This window comes from Procambarus clarkii, chromosome 5, assembly GCF_040958095.1.
Source record: "Procambarus clarkii isolate CNS0578487 chromosome 5, FALCON_Pclarkii_2.0, whole genome shotgun sequence".
NCBI lineage: Eukaryota > Metazoa > Arthropoda > Malacostraca > Decapoda > Cambaridae > Procambarus > Procambarus clarkii.
In genome coordinates, this window is record NC_091154.1 from 13,639,369 (window position 1) to 13,659,785 (window position 20,417).

A 20,417-nucleotide genomic window follows, 5' to 3' on the forward strand; every position below is an offset into this window, starting at 1 on the left:
CCCCCACACACTACCCCCACACACTACCCCCACACACCACCACCCACACACCACCACCCACACACCACCACCCACACACCACCCCCACACACCACCCCCACACACCACCACCCACACACCACCCCCACACACCACCCCCACACACCACCACCCCCACACACCACCCCCACACACCACCCCCACACACCACCACCCCCACACACCACCCCCACACACCACCACCCCCACACACCACCCCCACACACCACCCCCACACACCACCACCCCCACACACCACCCCCACACACCACCCCCACACACCACCACCCCCACACACCACCCCTACACACCACCCCCACACACCACCACCACCACACACCACCCCCACACACCACCACCCACACACCACCACCCACACACCACCCCCACACACCACCCCCACACACCACCACCCCCACACACCACCACCACACACCACCCCCACACACCACCACCCCCACACACCACCCTCACACACCACCACCCCCATACACCACCACCACACACTACCCCCACACACCACCCCCACACACCACCCCCACACTCCACCACCCACACACCACCACCACACACCACCACCCACACACCACACCCACACACTACCACCCACACACTACCCCCACACACCACCCCCACACACCACCACCCACACACCACCCCCACACACTACCCCCACACACCACCACCCCCACACACCACCCCCACACACCACCCCCACACACCACCCCCACACACCACCCCCACACACTACCCCCACACACCACCCCCACACACCACCCCCACTCACCACCCCCACACACCACCCCCACACACCACCCCCACACACCACCCCCACACACCACCCCCACACACCACCCCCACACCACCCCCACACACCACCCCCACACACCACCCCCACACACCACCCCCACACACCACCACCCACACACATCATGAGAGGGTGAGAGGTGTGACCCGAGGAAGGTCAGACCCTTAACCTTAACAGCTTAACCAGCCTCGTGACCCAGAAAGTCACTAACCACCTGTGGTAATTGGTCAGTAATACTGCAATAGTGACGTCATCATCAAGTCATTAGAGTGTGTGAGGAAAGGTCACGATGTGACGTCACAGTAAACACCCCCACACACCCACAGTAAACACACCCACAGTAAACACACCCACGGTAAACACACCCACAGTAAACACACCCACAGTAAACACACCCACGGTAAACACACCCACGGTAAACACACCCACGGTAAACACACCCACGGTAAACACACCCACGGTAAACACACCCACAGTAAACACCCCCACAGTAAACACCCCCACAGTAAACACCCCCACAGTAAACACCCCCACAGTAAACACCCCCACAGTAAACACCCCCACTGTAAACACCCCCACAGTAAACACACCCACAGTAAACACCCCCACAGTAAACACCCCCCCCCCACACACACAGAGGAGTACACTGCGGGCTCCAGAAGGTATCAACAAGAGAGAGAGCCTCACCTGGGGGGGGGGGAGAAGATCAACTGGTTCCGTCCACCACACCTGAGGAGAGAACACCATTGTTAACCAACTGTCTTTAATTATCATCACCACAACAATTATATATAAATACTATAACAATTATTAGTACTATAAAATAATATAAACTTTACCAATAAAGAGTATTTATAGTAGACTATAAAACTAATAGTACAAAAAGTAACTTACTAGCTGTTCATCGCTACACTTTGGTGCTGTGGAGCAAATAGTTACTATGAGTACTCTAACTTTAGGAAGATGGGTTGACGTTATACAACCTTCGTCAGACCCAGTCTTGAACATGCAGTCTTCTCAACTAATAGGTCATGTTTCGTACGTTGTAGTAACCAACGTTACAAAAACATTCTACTATGATAAGCAACTCACAACTGTTAACGGTTACTATGGATCGGACTCCATGTTCACTAGATGTAAGCAAAGTGGCCATGATGACTAAGGAAAGATGTACAGGCTTCGTAAGTGGGCCTTCTGTCACTGGATGAAACGAAGAATAAGAGGGACATGATAACGACATTCAAGATAGAAGGAGTAATAACCAAGCAATTAAATCTAAATTATTACACATATTCAACACAACAGACTACCAACCTTGACCAAACACAGAGTTGAAACACGCCTTCAAGAACAACAGACAGGTGGACAGAAGCACCAGTTCCCACCTGTCATCACCCACTACCAGCAACAGGTGGACAGAAGCACCAGTTCCCACCTGTCATCACCCACTACCAGCAACAGGTGGACAGAAGCACCAGTTCCCACCTGTCATCAACCACTACCAGCAACAGGTGGACAGAAGCACCAGTTCCCACCTGTCATCAACCACTACCAGCAACAGGTGGACAGAAGCACCAGTTCCCACCTGTCATCAACCACTACCAGCAACAGGTGGACAGAAGCACCAGTTCCCACCTGTCATCAACCACTACCAGCAACAGGTGAACAGAAGCACCAGTTCCCACCTGTCATCACCCACTACCAGCAACAGGTGAACAGAAGCACCAGTTCCCACCTGTCATCAACCACTACCAGCAACAGGTGGACAGAAGCACCAGTTCCCACCTGTCATCACCCACTACCAGCAACAGGTGGACAGAAGCACCAGTTCCCACCTGTCATCACCCACTACCAGCAACAGGTGGACAGAAGCACCAGTTCCCACCTGTCATCAACCACTACCAGCAACAGGTGAACAGAAGCACCAGTTCCCACCTGTCATCACCCACTACCAGCAACAGGTGAACAGAAGCACCAGTTCCCACCTGTCATCAACCACTACCAGCAACAGGTGGACAGAAGCACCAGTTCCCACCTGTCATCAACCACTACCAGCAACAGGTGGACAGAAGCACCAGTTCCCACCTGTCATCAACCACTACCAGCAACAGGTGGACAGAAGCACCAGTTCCCACCTGTCATCAACCACTACCAGCAACAGGTGGACAGAAGCACCAGTTCCCACCTGTCATCAACCACTACCAGCAACAGGTGGACAGAAGCACCAGTTCCCACCTGTCATCAACCACTACCAGCAACAGGTGGACAGAAGCACCAGTTCCCACCTGTCATCAACCACTACCAGCAACAGGTGAACAGAAGCACCAGTTCCCACCTGTCATCACCCACTACCAGCAACAGGTGAACAGAAGCACCAGTTCCCACCTGTCATCAACCACTACCAGCAACAGGTGGACAGAAGCACCAGTTCCCACCTGTCATCACCCACTACCAGCAACAGGTGGACAGAAGCACCAGTTCCCACCTGTCATCACCCACTACCAGCAACAGGTGGACAGAAGCACCAGTTCCCACCTGTCATCAACCACTACCAGCAACAGGTGAACAGAAGCACCAGTTCCCACCTGTCATCACCCACTACCAGCAACAGGTGAACAGAAGCACCAGTTCCCACCTGTCATCAACCACTACCAGCAACAGGTGGACAGAAGCACCAGTTCCCACCTGTCATCAACCACTACCAGCAACAGGTGGACAGAAGCACCAGTTCCCACCTGTCATCAACCACTACCAGCAACAGGTGGACAGAAGCACCAGTTCCCACCTGTCATCAACCACTACCAGCAACAGGTGAACAGAAGCACCAGTTCCCACCTGTCATCAACCACTACCAGCAAAAGGTGAACAGAAGCACCAGTTCCCACCTGTCATCACCCACTACCAGCAACAGGTGGACAGAAGCACCAGTTCCCACCTGTCATCAACCACTACCAGCAACAGGTGAACAGAAGCACCAGTTCCCACCTGTCATCACCCACTACCAGCAACAGGTGGACAGAAGCACCAGTTCCCACCTGTCATTAGGGAGAGAGTGCTCCAGCAGGAGGGAGGCCAGCTCAGCCAAGTCTCTTGCTAACCTGCGCGGGGATCGACCCCACACTTAACCTAACCTGCGCGGGGTCGACCCCACACCTGACCTTTATCAAGGCCAATTGTAACCAATCACAGTGTTGGCAGGTGTGTAGGTAGAGCGGGTGTATGTTCTACTGTGATGTGTTTACCTGCAACACATCCTCCAATTTGATAGTACGTTTTAATACTAAGTGTAATAAGTACATTTCTTGACTGTCATACTTTATATATACTTGCACTTATGCCAGCCAGAGGCCTAGGGCCCGCGAAGGAATATCCCTGTAAGAAACAATGCACTCACGGGGCTGTTACATTTACCTCCACATTTATTCTCCTCCTTTACCGTTCAGTCAAAATTTTAGGATGAAATTTTAAGGTTCATTTGTCTTAACACAAGTTTTAAATATCAAGAATTTATTTTTCAGTTTAATTAAACAAAGGAGATTTTATACAAAATTTGAAAATATCCTGAGTTGCTTTACAATTTATTGATATATTCTAGTTTTGTTTTATTAGTTTTATAAAACTGTAATGTCAATATAGCTATAGGTTAAGTATTAATTGTAATTAAGAAGCAATAAAATGCTTATCTTCAAAAACTAAGACGATCAGGTGAGGTCGTGGTTTTCTATTCAGCTTTTCACGTAAACTCAAATATTCACAATATATTTGACAACGATTTAATAATAAGTGTAAATAAGTACAAATTCTGACTGTCATACATAGTACACAATTGCACTTATGCCCCACAGTGGGACACATTATGCCCCACTATTCGTAACTGATGACGTTCGAACACTTCTCCATCTTCGATCACTTGGTTGATGACTTAGGTTCGAATCCCACCTCTCGAAAGGCGTCAGCCACTGACACCAAACGCAATAATTGACTGCCTCAACACCAAACATAATTTAGGCCTAACAAACAAAATATCTAATATATGGTATGGGATTATTAATGGGATATGGGATATATAATGGGATCAATTATAATTGATATGATCCCTAATTATATGGGATCATTGTATACACAATCTTCAAACACATGACCTTAAAATTTAAATATTTTATTCATTTATAAAACATTTATTTTATCGATTTATACAACTGATTTATTTTATTGATTTATAAAATAGATTCATTTTATTGATTTATTTAAATTATTGAATTTATTGACTTATTTAAATTAGTGATTTTACTAATTTTTATAATTAATTCATTTTATTGATTTTTAAAATCAATTTATTTTATTGATTTATAAAATTGATTTAATGTTATTTTTATATAGTACTGTTTTGTAACTATGTACACCATTGTACATGTAACTATGTGCACCATTGTACATGTAACTCTGTGCACCATTGTACATGTTACTATGTGCACCATTGTACATGTAAATATGTGCACCATTGTACATGTTACTATGTGCACCATTGTACATGTAAATATGTGCACCATTGTACATGTTACTATGTGCACCATTGTACATGAAACTATGTGCACCATTGTACATGTTACTATGTACACCATTGTACATGTAAATATGTGCACCATTGTACATGTTACTATGTGCACCATTGTACATGAAACTATGTGCACCATTGTACATGTTACTATGTACACCATTGTACATGTAAATATGTGCACCATTGTACATGTTACTATGTGCACCATTGTACATGAAACTATGTGCACCATTGTACATGTAACTATGTGCACCATTGTACATGTAACTATGTGCACCATTGTACATGTTACTATGTGCACCATTGTACATGTAACTATGTGCACCATTGTACATGAAACTATGTGCACCATTGTACATGAAACTATGTGCACCATTGTACATGTAACTATGTGCACCATTGTACATGAAACTATGTGCACCATTGTACATGAAACTATGTGCACCATTGTACATGTAACTATGTGCACCATTGTACATGAAACTATGTGCACCATTGTACATGAAACTATGTGCACCATTGTACATGAAACTATGTGCACCATTGTACATGTAACTATGTGCACCATTGTACATGTAACTATGTGCACCATTGTACATGTAACTATGTGCACCATTGTACATGTAACTATGTGCACCATTGTACATGTAACTATGTGCACCATTGTACATGTAACTATGTGCACCATTGTACATGTAACTATGTGCACCATTGTACATGTAACTATGTGCACCATTGTACATGTAACTATGTGCACCATTGTACATGTAACTATGTGCACCATTGTACATGTAACTATGTGCACCATTGTACATGTAACTATGTGCACCATTGTACATGTAACTATGTGCACCATTGTACATGTAACTATGTGCACCATTGTACATGTTTTGACGTAAAAGTCAATTACAGAGTATAATTTGGTACAATTACAGAGTATAATTTGGAACAATTACAGAGTATAATTTGGTACAATTCACTTTAATAAGTCCGAAAAAATTGAGTAAAAACTAACTTATTACTAAGTTAAATAAGATTCGTAAGCCTAGTATAATACACATATTTACTACATTAGGCCTCAGAGAGCGGGAATTAGGCCTAGGACGGTTAAAATAGGAAAGGTTAAGTTGTCTAGACCACATAAATAGACAACCTTTCCGGGTTGTCCAAATTCAATGGTAACGACTTCTGCTTTCTAAGTGTCAGTTATGTTATAAATGTGGTATGGTCTACACCGCTGCTATATGTACTGACTTAAAGGGAGGATCAGTTTTATATATCAGGTGTCTTGATCCCCCTCTGTCACACACCACTGTCACACACCACCACCACTGTCACACACCACTGTCACACACCACCACCACTGTCACACACCACTGTCACACACCACCACCACTGTCACACACCACTGTCACACACCACCACCACTGTCACACACCACCACCACTGTCACACACCACCACCACTGTCACACACCACCACCACTGTCACACACCACCCCCACTGTCACACACCACCACCACTGTCACACACCACCCCCACTGTCACACACCACCCCCACTGTCACACACCACCCCCACTGTCACACACCACCCCCACTGTCACACACCACTGTCACACACCACCCCCACTGTCACACACCACCACCACTGTCGCACACCACCCCCACTGTCACACACCACTGTCACACACCACCCCCACTGTCACACACCACCCTCACTGTCACACACCACCCTCACTGTCACACACCACCCCCACTGTCACACACCACCACCACTGTCACAGACCACCACCACTGTCACACACCACCACCACTGTCACACACCACCCCCACTGTCACACACCACCACCACTGTCACACACCACCACCACTGTCACACACCACCCCCACTGTCACACACCACCACCACTGTCACACACCACCACCACTGTCACACACCACCACCACTGTCACACACCACCCCCACTGTCACACACCACCACCACTGTCACACACCACCACCACTGTCACACACCACCACCACTGTCACACACCACCACCACTGTCACACACCACCACAACTGTCACACACCACCACCACTGTCACACACCACCCCCACTGTCACACACCACCACCACTGTCACACACCACCCCCACTGTCACACACCACCACCACTGTCACACACCACCACCACTGTCACACACCACCACCACTGTCACACACTACCCTAACTGTCACACACCACCCCCACTGTCACACACCACCACCACTGTCACACACCACCACCACTGTCACACACCACCACCACTGTCACACACCACCCCCACTGTCACACACCACCACCACTGTCACACACCACCACCACTGTCACACCACCACCACTGTCACACACTACCCTAACTGTCACACACCACCCCCACTGTCACACACCACCACCACTGTCACACACCACCACCACTGTCACACACCACCACCACTGTCACACACTACCCTAACTGTCACACACCACCCCCACTGTCACACACCACCCCCACTGTCACACACTACCCTAACTGTCACACACCACCCCCACTGTCACACACCACCCCCACTGTCACACACCACCACCACTGTCACACACCACCCCCACTGTCACACACCACCCCCACTGTCACACACTACCCTAACTGTCACACACCACCACCACTGTCACACACCACCCTCACTGTCACACACCACCACCACTGTCACACACCACCCCCACTGTCACACACCACCACCACTGTCACACCACCCCCCCGTCACACCCCCCCCCCCCCCACCTCACTAACTGCCAAGGTCGACCAGTTGAACAAAAGCAACAAGAACAAAGGACAAAAAAGGCGCCCGATAAATACCATGAGAATTGGACATTAAATTCCCGCTAAAAATTCCACCAGAACACAAGTGGCTACAAAGGTGTTGCTGCTCACCTCTTGGCGACCCACAGACTGGGGTCCTGGGTTCGACTCCCAGGCGGACAGATATGGCAACGGGACGTTTAATTTCACCTAATGTCTCTGTTAGTTAGGCTTATCCTAAGCCCCCCCCCCCCATGCCTTTTCTAGACTTAAGCCTGACCTTCAGAATGAAGATCACAACAGTCGCCCAGCTCCCAGGTGCCTGTTTACTGCTAGGTGAGCAGGAGCATCAGGTGTCCCTTCCCCGGACGAGGAGCTGGGATGTGAAGAAAAGGAACTGGGATATTATGAGTGAGTGAAGCAACAGTGCCCAATCACTCTGGCCATCGGGTGATCGAACGCGGACCTGCAAGAGGCAACGCCGTCACTTTACCAACCTCCACCGACGGCCACAAGAACCCAATCTGAACACTCACACGAAAAAAAAGATCAATTATAGACGAATGAACTTGAAAAAGATTGCATATAATGGGCTATAACTATCTCATTTGCAGCTTTCATCGTGAGCCAAGCATAATGAAGGAACAAGGTTGCTTTCATTGTATGTCAAGTATAATGAACGAGGCTGATTTCATTTCATTGTCACTTGTTGCTGCGGCTGTTGCTCTCAGCCATTGTCTCCCTGTCATGGTGGACTTGTGTCTCATTTGGTACCACTTTCTCTCCTTGACGTATACAAACACCTCAAGTTAAGGCCAAGATAGAGATGCGTTAGAGCCAAGATAGAGCCATGCCAGACCCAACACATTCCCATACTCATAAACCAAGTCCGAATATGCAACAAAAATGATCAAGAAACTAAAACACGTCACTGAATCAAACGACCAACATAACGACAAAGACAAACCAAAGCACAAGGAAAGTTCCTGTCAAACAACAACTCTCTGTTCAATATTGAAGCTTACAAACCCCAGCTTAAGGAAAACGTAATAACAGAGATACAATCAATAAAACAAATAAAAATACAATAATACGCGGCTTATTCAATTTAAGAGTGATGATAAATTATAATAATTTACCATACAAACGTGGAGCCAAATTAAAGGCGGGCGAGCAAAGGTCCGCAGTAAATAAGAATATTAATAGTATAGCTTAACAAGTTCCAGCCTTTCTCCTGTGCCAGGTAAGTACCCTACGGGTTTCCTATATTCCCTGCTACCTTGACCTTTTTGTTGCGACTAGCTGGATGTAAAACGACAACAGTGTATCACTCTCGATATTCACAAACAACACACCAGAGAGAAACGTGATGGGTACAGCCTGATAACATTGTTAGGACTTCATTCCTGCCGCTTGTCATGGCCTCGTTACGTCAGAGGGTCAACAAGGACAGTATATATATATATATAAAAGTGTCAGACCACGAAGGAAGAATTGAAAAAGGAATCTCCTCAAGTACTTTCGTATCTAATAATACATATTCAGAAGAGTCCTTCTGAAGGCAAATTATTAAATACGACATTACTTGAGGAAATTCCCGTTTCAATTCATCTTTCGTGGTCTGACACTCACATTTTTCATCATGTTTTAATTTTCGTGATTTACACACACACACACACATATATATATATATATATATATATATATATAGATCTTGCTGACCAGCACACAGGAAGCCATTAGGTCTGGATATATATATATATATATATATATATATAAACAGACAAATTGGAAAGAGAGATGAACGTTTCGGCCGATCTGGGCCTTTTTCAACACCTGACAAAGGCCCAGATCGGCCGAAACGTTCATTTCTCTGTGGATTTTCCGCAGATCGTCAATTGCATATATACATATGCAATTGACGATCAATATATATATATATATATATATATATATATATATATATATATATATATATGGCTTCCTGTGTGGTGGTCAGTAAGCACTTGAATAGTCCTAATAAGCCAATCAGCTGTATCTGTGTATGCACAAGGAAGTATAAAGTAATGTAGTCCAGTATCCATGATGGATATTCAGAGGGTCAATAGACATCCTGTCTATTGACCCTCTGAAGGATATATAATTATATATACACACACACACATATATATATATATATATGTGTGTGTGTGTTGAATATGACCGAAAGGGTAGGATTAATGATTCTAACATAAATCTTCTCAATATTTCTTACGTTTATCTTCACTGTCGAGGGTAATTGGAATATTTACTTTCCAAAGTTCATTTTATTTATGGCCAGACGCCTAAAAGTGTTTCGCAAGACTTATTACATTTTCAAAGGAAAATTTTATATACTTCATTTTCAGGCTTATATTCGTTTTTGGGTGAGGTAACAGAACACAGATCAATGGGAAAAGATAATTTTACAGTCAGAACACGAATCATGGGGTACGTTGGGTATTTTCTCTTCTGTGTTGGTCAGGGGTCTTAAAGTGGGTAGAATGTAATTATCTGTTAATTGGATGGTGTTGACTTTTCTGGTTGTGTGAGGAGATTATATGTTCCTTGAAGGAGCCTGTTGTTTGTGCAGTGTTAATTGCCTAGAAAGAGACGTCATTAATCCTCAAGTGTATATACAAGAGACGCTGAGTACACCTTTCAGTGTATATACACCAAGAACCTGGATATACCTCAGTGTATATACACTGAAAGCCGGGGTACACCGAGAAGCTAGGTACACCTCTCAGTGTATATATATACACATCCTTGATCTGGTTCACGATCATTTGAGTAATCTTTGCGGATAAAAATTCATCGTATGTATATACCTCAGAAAGCCAGCGGATCGAAACCTTCCTGAGACCTGGGCCAGGATTTAGCACGTATTCACTTGCGAAACGTATACATCTTTTGCGATCATGTTTACGAGGTTGGAAGCTTCACAACCAAGGTAAATGTTGCTGTTATCAACAATTTCCTTGTGGGTGGGAGCTGGTAAAGTGTTTAATGTCAACAAAGCCGTCATGATTGAGGGAAAGATGTTGAGGCTTTGTAAGTGGTCACGTATACATGCGTGATGCTTCCTGACACAAGTGATACAGAGGAGGAGGAAGGCGCGCTAGGGTGGTTGTTAGTGGCGGGCTGTTATGCTCTCTCTTCTTAAGAGTCGTGATCTGTACGTGTCCTGTGGTCTTCCCTTCCTCCCTTTCTCTTCCTTCTCCCTCTCTCTTCCCATCTCTTCCCCCTTCCTCTCTCTCTTCCCCCTCCCTCCATCTCTCTTCCCTCCTTTCTCCCTCTCTCTTCTACCTCCCTCTCTCTTCCCCCTCCCCAGCCTGAGGCACTTCCCTCACACAAGCAACTTTGCAGGCTTGAGCAAGGAGCCATTGTAGAAAGTGGTGTGATCTACCAACACAGTGGGGAGTGTAGCAACACCCCACAGTGGGGAGTGTAGCCACACCCCACAGTGGGGAGTGTAGCCACACCCCACAGTGGGGAGTGTAGCCACACCCCACAGTGGGGAGTGTAGCTACACCCCACAGTGGGGAGTGTAGCCACACCCCACAGTGGGGAGTGTAGCAACACCCCACAGTGGGGAGTGTAGCCACACCCCACAGTGGGGAGTGTAGCCACACCCCACAGTGGGGAGTGTAGCCACACCCCACAGTGGGGAGTGTAGCCACACCCCACAGTGGGGAGTGTAGCTACACCCCACAGTGGGGAGTGTAGCCACACCCCACAGTGGGGAGTGTAGCCACACCCCACAGTGGGGAGTGTAGCCACACCCCACAGTGGGGAGTGTAGCCACACCCCACAGTGGGGAGTGTAGCCACACCCCCACAGTGGGGAGTGTAGCCACACCCCCACAGTGGGGAGTGTAGCCACACCCCACAGTGGGGAGTGTAGCCACACCCCACAGTGGGGAGTGTAGCCACACCCCACAGTGGGGAGTGTAGCCACACCCCACAGTGGGGAGTGTAGCCACACCCCACAGTGGGGTGTGTAGCCACACCCCACAGTGGGGAGTGTAGCCACACCCCACAGTGGGGAGTGTAGCCACACCCCACAGTGGGGAGTGTAGCCACACCCCACAGTGGGGAGTGTAGCCACACCCCACAGTGGGGAGTGTAGCCTCACCCCACAGTGGGGAGTGTAGCCACACCCCACAGTGGGGAGTGTAGCCACACCCCACAGTGGGGAGTGTAGCCACACCCCACAGTGGGGAGTGTAGCCACACCCCACAGTGGGGAGTGTAGCCACACCCCACAGTGGGGAGTGTAGCCACACCCCACAGTGGGGAGTGTAGCCACACCCCACAGTGGGGAGTGTAGCCACACCCGACAGTGGGGAGTGTAGCCACACCCCACAGTGGGGAGTGTAGCCACACCCCACAGTGGGGAGTGTAGCCACACCCCACAGTGGGGAGTGTAGCCACACCCCACAGTGGGGAGTGTAGCCACACCCCACAGTGGGGAGTGTAGCCACACCCCACAGTGGGGTGTGTAGCCACACCCCACAGTGGGGAGTGTAGCCACACCCCACAGTGGGGAGTGTAGCCACACCCCACAGTGGGGAGTGTAGCCACACCCCACAGTGGGGAGTGTAGCCACACCCCACAGTGGGGAGTGTAGCCACACCCCCACAGTGGGGAGTGTAGCCACACCCCACAGTGGGGAGTGTAGCCACACCCCACAGTGGGGAGTGTAGCCACACCCCACAGTGGGGAGTGTAGCCACACCCCACAGTGGGGAGTGTAGCCACACCCCACAGTGGGGAGTGTAGCCACACCCCACAGTGGGGAGTGTAGCCACACCCCACAGTGGGGAGTGTAGCCACACCCCCACAGTGGGGAGTGTAGCCACACCCCACAGTGGGGAATGTAGCCACACCCAACAGTGGGGAGTGTAGCCACACCCCACAGTGGGGAGTGTAGCCACACCCCCACAGTGGGGAGTGTAGCCACACCCCACAGTGGGGAGTGTAGCCACACCCCACAGTGGGGAGTGTAGCCACACCCCACAGTGGGGAGTGTAGCTTCACCCCACAGTGGGGAGTGTAGCCACACCCCACAGTGGGGAATGTAGCCACACCCCACAGTGGGGAGTGTAGCCACACCCCACAGTGGGGAATGTAGCCACACCCCACAGTGGGGAGTGTAGCCACACCCCACAGTGGGGAATGTAGCCACACCCCACAGTGGGGAGTGTAGCCACACCCCACAGTGGGGAGTGTAGCCACACCCCTACAGTGGGGAGTGTAGCCACACCCCACAGTGGGGAGTGTAGCCACACCCCACAGTGGGGAGTGTAGCCACACCCCACAGTGGGGAGTGTAGCCACACCCCCACAGTGGGGAGTGTAGCCACACCCCACAGTGGGGAGTGTAGCCACACCCCACAGTGGGGAGTGTAGCCACACCCCACAGTGGGGAGTGTAGCCACACCCCACAGTGGAGAGTGTAGCTTCACCCCACAGTGGGGAGTGTAGCCACACCCCACAGTGGGGAATGTAGCCACACCCCACAGTGGGGAGTGTAGCCACACCCCACAGTGGGGAATGTAGCCACACCCCACAGTGGGGAGTGTAGCCACACCCCACAGTGGGGAATGTAGCCACACCCCACAGTGGGGAGTGTAGCCACACCCCACAGTGGGGAGTGTAGCCACACCCCCACAGTGGGGAGTGTAGCCACACCCCCACAGTGGGGAGTGTAGCCACACCCCACAGTGGGGAGTGTAGCCACACCCCCACAGTGGGGAGTGTAGCCACACCCCACAGTGGGGAGTGTAGCCACACCCCACAGTGGGGAGTGTAGCCACACCCCACAGTGGGGAGTGTAGCTTCACCCCACAGTGGGGAGTGTAGCCACACCCCACAGTGGGGAATGTAGCCACACCCCACAGTGGGGAGTGTAGCCACACCCCACAGTGGGGAGTGTAGATACACCCCAAAGTGGGGAGTGTAGCCACACCCCCACAGTGGAGAGTGTAGCCACACCCCACAGTGGGGAATGTAGCCACACCCCACAGTGGGGAGTGTAGCCACACCCCACAGTGGGGAGTGTAGCCACACCCCACAGTGGGGAGTGTAGCCACACCCCCACAGTGGGGAGTGTAGCCACACCCCACAGTAGGGAATGTAGCCACACCCCACAGTGGGGAGTGTAGCCACACCCCACAGTGGGGAGTGTAGCCACACCCCACAGTGGGGAGTGTAGCCACACCCCCACAGTGGGGAGTGTAGCCACACCCCACAGTGGGGAGTGTAGCCACACCCCACAGTGGGGAGTGTAGCCACACCCCACAGTGGGGAGTGTAGCCACACCCCACAGTGGGGAGTGTAGCCACACCCCACAGTGGGGAGTGTAGCCACACCCCACAGTGGGGAGTGTAGCCACACCCCCACAGTGGGGAGTGTAGCCACACCCCCACAGTGGGGAGTGTAGATATTATACAATCGTATAACATGAATATGGATTGCATATTTCACATCGGTTATTAATTATCAATTAAAAATAATTAACTAGAGAGTTGTACCTAGTAAGGATCTTGCTTCCGGGAACACCCTGGTAGTGGTCACTAGGCCGTCTGCACCCCCCCCCCCTCCTTTGTTCTCATGTTCATCAATACGTACACTCATACACACAACACAATTAGGTGAGTACACACACACGTATAGACTCGTTTCTCTCAATGTTTGCCGACGATGCACAAATTATGAGGATTGAAACAAAGGATGATAGTAGGAGGCTACAAGATGCCCTAGACAGACTGAGTGAATGGCCCAACAAATGGCTGTTGAAGTTCAAACCGAGTAAATGCAAAGTTATGAAATTAGGCGGTGGAAACAGGAGGCTAGACACAGGATACAGAATAGGAGATGAAGTACTTAATGAAACAGACAGAGAGAAAGATCTAGGAGTTGATATCACACCAAACCTGTCTCCTGAAGCCCACATAAAAAGAATAACGTCTGCGGCATATGCGAGGCTGGCTAACATCAGAACGGCGTTCAGGAACCTGTGTAAGGAATCATTCAGAATCTTGTACACCACATATGTAAGACCAATCCTGGAGTATGCAGCCCCAACATGGAGCCCGTACCTTGTCAAGCACAAGACGAAGCTGGAAAGTTCAAAGGTATGCCACTTGATTAGTCCCAGAACTAAGAGGCATGAGTTACGAGGAAACGCTGCGGGAAATGCACCTTACGACACTGGAAGACTTGAAGAGTAAGGGGGAGACATGATCACAACCTACAAAATCCTCAGTGGAAATGAAATCCTACAAGAGTCAAATAGAAAGAAAGATCTGGGGGTTGATATCACACCGAAACTGTCCCCAGAGGCCCACATCAAAAGAATATCATCAGCGGCATATGCTAGACTGGCCAACATAAGAACTGCCTTTAGAAACTTGTGTAAGGAATCGTTCAGGACCCTGTATACCACTTATGTAAGACCAATCCTGGAGTATTCAGCTGCAACCTGGAGTCCATACCTAGTTAAACACAAGACAACGTTAGAGAAGATTCAGCGGTATGCCACCAGGCTCGTCCCGGAACTGAGAGGAATGAGCTACGAGGATAGGCTAAAGGAGCTGAACCCCCGCCAAACACACACCGAAACTACGACGTTGGTACAACGTTCGAACAAGTTTTAACACCTCCTAACCAGTTATAACAACCAATATAGCAAGTTGTAACAACGTTCTAATACGTCATAAACACGTTAAGCCAAGATGTAACAACTTTATTACAAGCGGAAAATAGAGACAGTTTCGGTTTGTGTTTCCAGGGCCTCGCGTCCCTGGAAAACAGAAGAGTAAGGGGAGACATGATAACCACCTACAAAATTCTCAGGGGAATTGACAGGGTGGACAAAGACAAACGTCTTCAGCACGGTTGGGACACGAACAAGGGGACACAGGTGGAAACTTGGTATCCAGATAAGCCCCAGAGACGTTAGAAAGAATTTTGTCAGTGTCAGAGTAGTTAATAAATGGAATACACTAGGAAGTCACGTGGTGGAGGCTGACTCCATATTCAGTTTCAAATGTAGATATGATAGAGCCCAGTAGGCTCAGGAATCTGTAAACCAGTTGATTGACGGTTGAGAGACGGGACCAAAGAGCCAAAGCTCAACTCCCGCAAGCACAACTAGGTGAGTACACACACATCAACACACACACACACACACACACACACACACACACACACACACACACACACACACACACACACACACACACATCAACACACACACACACACACACACACACACACACACATCAACACACACACACACACACACACACACACACACACACACACACACACACACATCAACACACACACACACACACACACACACACACACACACACACACACACACACACACACACACACACACACACACACACACACACACACACATCAACACACACACACACACACACACACACACACACACACACACACACACACACACACACACACACACACACACACACACACACACACACACACACACACACACACAAGTTGGCCAAATAAAAATAAGGTATCAACTCGTCACCAAACTCGCCGAGTCAGCCGGCCAAGATGGCGCCAAGTCATGTTGCCGGCCTGCGCGACGCCCGCCAGACCTGCGCGACGCCCGCCAGACCTGCGCGACGCCCGCCAGACCTGCGCGACGCCCGCCAGACCTGCGCGACGCCCGCCAGACCTGCGCGACGCCCGCCAGACCTGCGCGACGCCCGCCAGACCTGCGCGACGCCCGCCAGACCTGCGCGACGCCCGCCAGACCTGCGCGACGCCCGCCAGACCTGCTCCCGGTGCTGCCCTAGGCCTCCCGACCTTCCTCTCTACACCTTCTTACCTATGTTCCTAGGCCTACTTACCTATGTTCCTAGGCCTACTTACCTATGTTCCTAGGCCTACTTACCTATGTTCCTAGGCCTACTTACCTATGTTCCTAGGCCTACTTACCTATGTTCCTAGGCCTACTTACCTATGTTCCTAGGCCTACTTACCTATGTTCCTAGGCCTACTTACCTATGTTCCTAGGCCTACTTACCTATGTTCCTAGGCCTACTTACCTATGTTCCTAGGCCTACTTACCTATGTTCCTAGGCCTACTTACCTATGTTCCTAGGCCTACTTACCTATGTTCCTAGGCCTACTTACCTATGTTCCTAGGCCTACTTACCTATATTCCTAGGCCTACTTACCTATGTTCCTAGGCCTACTTACCTATATTCCTAGGCCTACTTACCTATGTTCCTAGGCCTACTTACCTATGTTCCTAGGCCTACTTACCTATGTTCCTAGGCCTACTTACCTATGTTCCTAGTCCTACTTACCTATGTTCCTAGGCCTACTTACCTATGTTCCTAGGCCTACTTACCTATGTTTAAGGCTCCTTTATGTCTGTAGGCCTACTGTCTCCTCTCTCATGTCTATAGGCCTACCTTATTGTTTGCTGATCCGTGGCAACACTCCACAACAAACAGACATAACAAACAAGAAGCAGAACAAACAATGCGTCAGCAGACCGGAAGTGTCATAACCACCGGGCTCACAATTTAACAATCACGAGCAAGATTTAACAATCATGTGAGAGGACAGGTGAAAGGTGAACTATCAGGGGAAAGCGCCATTATCTCTATATAACACTAGCAAGGGATCAGGATTTGGGATGAGACGGGCGGACGGAATGGTGCCCAGCCACTTGGACGGTCGGGGATTGAACGCGGACCTGCATGAAGCGATACCGTCGCTCTAACGTCCAGTCCGCACAGATGGAGTAATTAAACACTGTTTAACAATCAGTGGGAACTGCCAGGCGGCCTCCGGCAACCCTTCAAGTGACAGCCAATTATATTTCAGATATTTACTGCTTCATGGCGTATCACAATTATACAATTTAGGGTCAGAACAAACTGATCACCGTGAGGAACCCAGAATCGAACCTCCAGGATAGTTCTCTAGAGATTTGTGACGGTCTGAGAGCATTTTATGATTCCCGTGAAACTCACGTGAATCTTCCTAAACAGACACTATTCCCAAATAATAACTTTATTGTATTATAAATCGTTGATTTAATATATAAGATGTGCATGCTGAAAAAGTTATCTTTGAAGAATTTGATTTTTTTATAAACGGAATTCTTGGGTACACTGAAATAATTTCTGAACTCCATTTTTCACATTATCGTCAATAATGCAGCGTATTAATGTAACCAAACATAATGAAACCTAACCTAACCTAATGAAACCTAACCTAACCTAATGAAACCTTAACCTAACCTAACCTAACCTTTCCCTGGAGTGGATTTCCTCCCTGTGGACACGTTGATATTTCCAATGATCTGTGGTGTGTTAAATGTTCTTGTTCTCTAGTTATCTCTGTTGCTTAAACAGGAACCAGGTCCTGTTACTACCAGTACAAGGGCTGAGGGTGGTAGACTACCAGTACAAGGACTGAGGGTGGTAGACTACCAGTACAAGGACTGAGGGTGGTAGACTACCAGTACAAGGTCTGAGGGTGGTAGACTACCAGTACAAGGTCTGAGGGTGGTAGACTACCAGTACAAGGGACTGAGGGAGTGGTAGACTACCAGTACAAGGGCTGAGGGTGGTAGACTACCAGTACAAGGGCTGAGGGTGGTAGACTACCAGTACAAGGACTGAGGGTGGTAGACTACCAGTACAAGGTCTGAGGGTGGTAGACTACCAGTACAAGGTCTGAGGGTGGTAGACTACCAGTACAAGGGACTGAGGGAGTGGTAGACTACCAGTACAAGGGCTGAGGGTGGTAGACTACCAGTACAAGGACTGAGGGTGGTAGACTACCAGTACAAGGACTGAGGGTGGTAGACTACCAGTACAAGGGCTGAGGGTGGTAGACTACCAGTACAAGGACTGAGGGTGGTAGACTACCAGTACAAGGGCTGAGGGTGGTAGACTACCAGTACAAGGACTGAGGGTGGTAGACTACCAGTACAAGGGCTGAGGGTGGTAGACTACCAGTACAAGGACTGAGGGTGGTAGACTACCAGTACAAGGTCTGAGGGTGGTAGACTACCAGTACAAGGTCTGAGGGTGGTAGACTACCAGTACAAGGGACTGAGGGAGTGGTAGACTACCAGTACAAGGGCTGAGGGTGGTAGACTACCAGTACAAGGGCTGAGGGTGGTAGACTACCAGTACAAGGACTGAGGGAGTGGTAGACTACCAGTTCAAGGACTGAGGGTGGTAGACTACCGGTACAAGGGCTGAGGGTGGTAGACTACCAGTACAAGGACTGAGGGTGGTAGACTACCAGTACAAGGTCTGAGGGTGGTAGACTACCAGTACAAGGACTGAGGGTGGTAGACTACCAGTACAAGGTCTGAGGGTGGTAGACTACCAGTACAAGGACTGAGGGAGTGGTAGACTACCAGTACAAGGATTGAGGGTGGTAGACTACCAGTACAAGGACTGAGGGTGGTAGACTACCAGTACAAGGACTGAGGGTGGTAGACTACCAGTACAAGGACTGAGGGTGGTAGACTACCAGTACAAGGACTGAGGGTGGTAGACTACCAGTACAAGGACTGAGGGTGGTAGACTACCAGTACAAGGACTGAGGGTGGTAGACTACCAGTACAAGGACTGAGGGTGGTAGACTACCAGTACAAGGACTGAGGGAGTGGTAGACTACCAGTACAAGGACTGAGGGTGGTAGACTACCAGTACAAGGACTGAGGGTGGTAGACTACCAGTACAAGGTCTGAGGGTGGTAGACTACCAGTACAAGGTCTGAGGGTGGTAGACTACCAGTACAAGGTCTGAGGGTGGTAGACTACCAGTACAAGGTCTGAGGGTGGTAGACTACCAGTATAAGGTCTGAGGGAGTGGTAGACTACCAGTACAAGGTCTGAGGGTGGTAGACTACCAGTATAAGGTCTGAGGGAGTGGTAGACTACCAGTACAAGGTCTGAGGGTGGTAGACTACCAGTACAAGGACTGAGGGTGACAATCCCAGAACCATTGAGACCACATTAAGTGCCTCAGGTGAACGGACTCACTGGAATATGTCACATTAACAGCTCCCTCGTGCGCCCCCACCCTCGCTGCCACGCTCTGCTGGGTGCCAGGGTGTGGCTCAGCGGTGTCACCCCAACGCACACACCTCAACGATTTCAGCTGGGTTCGAATCCTAAGCGGAGAGG

General features: G+C 49.2%; 1 long non-coding RNA gene across 1 annotated transcript in view; it reads right to left on the bottom strand.

The window, feature by feature from the left end:
- LOC138373381 (uncharacterized) overlaps window positions 1-20,417 on the bottom strand; it is a 217,209-nt gene that overhangs the window by 109,417 nt on the left and 87,375 nt on the right. The window contains exon 2 of the long non-coding RNA XR_011231163.1: window positions 1,514-1,555. This is a non-coding gene — a long non-coding RNA (uncharacterized lncRNA). The remainder of the gene's footprint in view (window positions 1-1,513; window positions 1,556-20,417) is intronic.